At 44.3% G+C, this 6,290-nt stretch overlaps 1 long non-coding RNA gene across 1 annotated transcript; it reads left to right on the top strand.

Moving 5' to 3' along the window:
* Positions 1 to 2,145: 2,145 nt before the first annotated feature.
* LOC132872890 (uncharacterized) lies at positions 2,146 to 5,083 on the top strand. Its single transcript, XR_009651504.1, has 4 exons — positions 2,146 to 3,189; positions 3,378 to 3,533; positions 3,883 to 3,972; positions 4,590 to 5,083. It is a non-coding gene; the product is annotated as an uncharacterized LOC132872890 (long non-coding RNA).
* The last annotated feature ends 1,207 nt before the right edge of the window (positions 5,084 to 6,290 follow it).

Here is a 6,290-nt window from a genome sequence, read left to right as displayed (position 1 = left end):
TTTACACTATGCTTTTCACCCCGAAATAGAATGTGGACGGTCACTAAAGGGTAGTTGTGAACATCCCCGTGCACACACAACACCTTCACCACTCGTACTCTCCCCAATGCCTCACCTTGCACCAGGCTTTGGTGGATTGAGGTCTGGTTACAGCTGGAATCCACCAAAGCCTGGTATGTATCCCCTTGGACACTTACCAGTATACAATACGCTCCAGCCTGATCGAGGGTGCTTTCTGGTGCGTCGGGGACCCAGACCACCGCGCCCACCTCCATTGTGGAGCACTGATTTTGGAGATGTCCCAGCTCCCTGCAGCGCCAGCATACCGGCCCAGGCTCTCCCTCTGCACCGGTGTTATGGACATCACTCACCTGGGGGGGAGAAGACACAGACAAGCAAGGGGAAAACGGGAGGACACCACGGGTGCGCCAGGCTGGCTGGGAGGGAGCTGGCCCCCGCCTCCGCGGTGGGGGAATGGGGCAAGGACGGGAAACACAGGGAGAGGGAGAGAGAAAGAGGAGAAGAGGAAACACGTCTTCCTGCTGTCGGAACTGCCACCATGTGGTCCTCTGCCAGCTCGATAGCCTGATCCAGCGACGCCGGGCGATGACACTGGACCCATTCTGCCGTTCCTTCCGGAAGTTGCGCCATGAATTGTTCCAGTGTCACCAGATTGATAATTCCCTTGGCGTTGCGGTCGTTTGCCCTCAGCCACCACCGACAGGCGTCCCGGAGTTGTTGCCCGAATGTGAATGGCTGGCCGACCTCCTCCAAGCGCAGTGAGCGGAAGCGCTGCTGCTGTTGCTCTGGGGAGCGGCCGACACGCTGGAGGATGGCTCTTTGGAGGTCCGCATACATGAGCCGGCTGTCGGCAGAGAGTTGCAGCGTGGCAATCTGCGCCTCGCCCATCAGCAGGGGGAGGAGGCATGCTGCATGCTGTTTGACTGGCCAACCCCACACCTCTGCTGCTTGCTCAAAGAGCGCGAGGAAGGCGTCTGGATCGTCATACGGACCCATCTTTGTTAGGATGAGGTGGGGAGGGTCCACTCCGGTGACGGTCGTGGACCCTGCTGATGTGAGCAGGTGCCGGAATGCCTGGCAGTCTTCTTGTTGGGCCAGCAACAAGGCTTCGAACCGTTGTTCTTGCTCCTTTCGGAGGGCCGTCAGCGCTTGATGCTGGTTCTGCTGTGCTGTGGCGAGGGCATGGATAAGGTCCTTGAATGGCGAGGAGTCCATGGGGCTGTTCCCTTCTGCACTCCTGGGTTTCGGCACCACTGTAGACAAGTTCCGGATGTGGGTGGAGCACAGAAGTATTTTCAGCACAAACACTCAAGACACACACTCATACACACAGACTACTATTGAGTTCTCAGACCTTGATCTCCCCTCCTCTCACTCCTTTTATAGGGCGCCATCACTGTAAGAGACACACAAACGCACGTTAATTGACAACAGGTGTAGTGATACGGCCACTCACCTTCCCTGACTCCGCCCTCCATTCAAAGACCGACGCTCGGCCATGCCCCCGCTGCCACAGTATGTTATAGGATTATGTGCACTCACCCTGTATTACATTATCTTGCTATTTGTTTATTTTCTCCCTTTTTTCCAACTATATTTTATCAATTTTTTTACTATAAATTTGCATACCTGATGCATGAGGGTGGCACGGTGGTGTAGTGGTTAGCGCTGTTGCCTCACAGCAAGAAGGTCCGGGTTCGAGCCCCGTGGCCGACGAGGGCCTTTCTGTGTGGAGTTTGCATGTTCTCCCCGTGTCCGCGTGGGTTCCCTCCGGGTGCTCTGGTTTCCCCCACAGTCCAAAGACATGCAGGTTAGGTTAACTGGTGACTCTAAATTGACCGTAGGTGTGAATGAGAGTGTGAATGGTTGTCTGTGTCTATGTGTCAGCCCTGTGATGACCTGGCGACTTCTCCAGGGTGTACCCCGCCTTTCGCCCGTAGTCAGCTGGAATGGGCTCCAGCTTGCCTGCGACCCTATAGAACAGGATAAAGTAGCTAGAGATAATGAGATGAGATGAGACCTGCTGCATGCAGTAATTGAAAAATAGGTTTTTGCCACTGAATTTGGCATTTTAAATTACATGGATGTCTGATGTATAATTTTCTTTGTGTGTGTCTGCAGAGTAAATGGCTTTGAAGATGGCTACTCCTGTGATCCTAAAGATCATATTGACTGATGGCAGCTCTCAGAGGTTGACTCTCTCCCATGGACTCCCTGAATCCATTGATGACCTTACTGTTGAAGTCAAGAAACAGTGTGAACTTCAGGGCAACTTTAGACTTCAATTTATGAATTTCTTGTTTGGAAACGAGTTCCTTAACCTTACCTCAGTGTCAGAAGTGGAAGACAAAGGTACTCTTAGAGTTATTGATATGTCAAGGCCCACCACTATGCAACATGATGAGAGCTCTACTGTGCTTAATCCAATCCTACACCTCCAAGCATTCAGTCCTTGCTCAGCAACTGACTCTTCATCCCTGTCAGGTGAACTTGTGGATACAGATATACTGTCATCAAGCGAGTCTACAAGCTCATGGTCCTCCTGGCCAGCTGTGTTTCATGTACCAAAGTTCTCCTATGATGCACAGTTAAAACTTCAGGGGGCAGGTTTAGCTTACATTCAAAATGGCACTGTACTTATTCCAGATCCCAAGTTGAAGTCAGCCATCCTTGACAGTTTAGTGCAGGAACTTGTGCAGTATAAAGTCTGTGTCAGTGATAAGGAGATGGAACAGGTAGTTCAGAGTCTCATCAAGAAACATCCATGATTAACTGAGAAGGGGTCCTGCACTGGATGTGATGGATGAAAGACCAGTTTAAAATATAAACTGTCTAACTACCACACACATCTGAGAAAACCGGGCTGCCCAGAAGTAACCGTGAACTCCTTAAAAAACAAACCTGCTGGAAAGCACAGTGCAGCCTTTGGTGTCAAAAAGGCAAAGAGAGCAGAAGTGAATTTTTGCCTGACATACCCATCAGCTGAAACTGAGGAGAGTCTGGAAGCCATGCAGAAATCTTTACTCTTAGATGTAAAGAAGAGGAACAACCAAGAAGTTGTGAAGCTCAGGATGGAAAAGACTTTTGCGTACAGAAGAAGTTGTTCGTGACGCACCAATGGTCAAGGATTTCATGGCGAGATGGCCTGCTCTGTTTGAAGTCAGTGAGGTAAGTCTTATCTCATGCTGGGTTTTTCATCTTGAATTTGCTGTTGATAAAAGGAAAGTTTTGCATGCACTGGCAAATTGCTAATATGCCTGATAGTACATCATCTGTCTGTGCTTCATCTCCCTCCTTGACTGTCCTGGTCTGCTTTGACCTTCTCCTTGAATCCGCTGTTCTTGCTTGTTTTTCAGATCAACGCTGAATTCAAGAGAATCACCACTGTTCCACTTCAGTCCAAGTTCCTGTCTCAGCTGGACCTCCACTCTGACAACCTGATAAGGCTGTTCCAAAGGAAAGGAGGACAGCTAGGGATAAGGCTCAAAAAAATCACTGCACAAATAGCTAATGTAAGTGATGCCGGGGTCCCACAGTCCTAGAAATGTTAAATTTACAGCTTTTTTTTTGCGCATTTACTTCACATCTTTGTCCTTCCACTATTGCATATTTTTGTATCAACTTTAACTGTTCCTCTATTTCCTTATTTATCTTCATATATTTGTCTACCTTCTCTTTCTTTCTGTCTCTTTCCCTTCAGTCTTCCTCCCACATGATTTGGAGTACATGGCAAGGCTTGTACAATCGTAGGAAACCTGAGAAAAGAAATGTGCACCCATATGACAGTTTATACCAGTAGATGTCGTTAAATTAAGGCACATGGACTGAATTAAGATGCTAACCTAGAAAATGTCCTTTCAGTGTGATGTAGATGCTGGATGAGAGTGCATCATTAAGGGAGTCTGTGTCTACATGGGCAAAGATCCAGATAACTTTCTACAGGAATATGTGGTATGTGAATTCAGTGCTTACACTTATCTTCCACTCTTCTCTTGTTCTCATTCTAGATCGCTTGTGCTGAAATTATTCATCAATTAAAAGAATATGTATTACCATTTTTATAATCTATTTTTTTCTGTTTCATAACACAAAATCAATAGTGTTTCTGGCTGCTGGTTAAATTAACTTAAAGGTAGAATAAATGGTTCTCAAGAACAATTGTGCAATACACTTTGTCAAATTCAGTAAATATCTCCTCATGGTCTGCCAGCCATGTGATCTGTGTATGCAATGAAAAAATAATTCAGTGTTCATACACAACCATGGTTCTGTAAATGGGCAACAAAGTGGCTCGGACCGAGTCTCACATTATTTCAGCCAGTCAGCAGGTGCATTCAAGGTGGTTTTTTTTCTCATGGAACAGATAATGCTTCCATTTTATTAAATGTTTATATAATGTTCTGCTGTAGCTACTTGTTCTTGTCTCTAAATTTACCTTCCTTCTAACTTTCATTTTACCTAGATCTATAGTGTCACTATTTTATGTTTATCCTTTTCTTGATAGGGCTTGGTGATGAGGTTTGATTTACCTAACTTTGGTTTACCTGCCTTTTGTCTGTTTTGTACAGAGCATAGATCAAAACACCATCAATAAGACCATTGAAGACACCACTGTTGGGATCTATGTTTTTAAAGAACATGCTTCAAGTGATGAAGCAGAGGACAATGGCATTGTTCTTGAAGACATCAAGGTGTTACAAGATCTTGATAATGTAGCATTAGCTGTTGCTATGCTGTTTGGACTGATGTATGCACTGAACCTCAGCTACCCTGCTGACCTCCACTACACTTTTGGGGTAATCCAAAAGATTTGGATGGAACTGGATGGAGGTAAACTTTCCAACAAAGCACTTGCTCTGAAAAACACTCAGTCAACGGCTCAGACTGATTTCTGTTGTGTATCCACTTTTTCATTTCTCAGTGATGAGTTTATGTAGGGTTGATTACTTTTTGTTTGTAAAGCCACTTTGATTTGTCAAAGTTGTTAGCTATGTAAAATGGTGCAATATATATATATATGGCGGCACGGTGGTGTAGTGGTTAGCGCTGTCGCCTCACAGCAAGAAGGTCCTGGGTTCGAGCCCCGGGGCCGGCGAGGGCCTTTCTGTGTGGAGTTTGCATGTTCTCCCCGTGTCCGCGTGGGTTTCCTCCGGGTGCTCCGGTTTCCCCCACAGTCCAAAGACATGCAGGTTAGGTTAACTGGTGACTCTAAATTGACCGTAGGTGTGAATGTGAGTGTGAATGGTTGTCTGTGTCTATGTGTCAGCCCTGTGATGACCTGGCGACTTGTCCAGGGTGTACCCCGCCTTTCGCCCGTAGTCAGCTGGGATAGGCTCCAGCTTGCCTGCGACCCTGTAGAAGGATAAAGCGGCTAGAGATAATGAGATGAGATGAGATATATATATATATATATATATAAAATTATTAAAAGAAGCACTAGGTCTTATTTGCCTCATTCAGTTTGTGGCATGTTTGGTTTACTTCAGTAAAATGCTGTTATTGTGTATTCACTCTTGAGGACGCACTGTTGCAATATTATGAACTAACAGTTCACAATATTTTTTTGAATGTACTGTGAAATTTATACTGTTTATCTGCTGTGACTGAAGTTTCTATGTGCTTCCACTGGTACACTGAAAACAGTACAAAGTTAGATTCTATGTATCATGAATCCATTGCACTTTATGCAGAATTATTTTATTTATTTTTGTCAGTTTACTGTGAAGTTTTTGTGGTTTGAATCTACTGCTAGTAATGTAGTGGTTACAGTGTCCAGTTTTTATGCTGAATTTACTGTATGGCAACTGCAGAGTCCTTCTGTTCAGGTAAAGTGTGTGATCTCTAAAGTTTTAAGGATCAATACAGTCAAAGTTTAATACAGAACTCTGAATCTTTGTTTTTTTTTGTCAGTGCAATCAGTTTTTTATATTTGATCTTTGTATTTGCACACACTTAAATACAAAACTGATGTCTACAATGTATTTGGCTGGCTTTAACAAATCAAGTTAAATTTAGAGACCTAACATGGGTTGTAAGGACATAATAAAATTGCTTTTAAGTTACATAATGCCTTTAAATAATATTAGCATTAACAAATAAAGTTACATTTAAAAATCTGGTATCCTGAACATGATAAAATCACTTTAACATTATCCAATTAATTGGTATTGCAATAGCTTTAAAAAGAAATGTTAAATCAACTTGATTCTGACATGATTTAATTATTTTGGTTTAACAAGTAATAATTCATTGAGAAAAAGAAGGAAATT

This window comes from Neoarius graeffei, chromosome 24 (assembly GCF_027579695.1).
Source record: "Neoarius graeffei isolate fNeoGra1 chromosome 24, fNeoGra1.pri, whole genome shotgun sequence".
NCBI lineage: Eukaryota > Metazoa > Chordata > Actinopteri > Siluriformes > Ariidae > Neoarius > Neoarius graeffei.
This window is presented reverse-complemented; position numbering and strand designations above follow the sequence as displayed.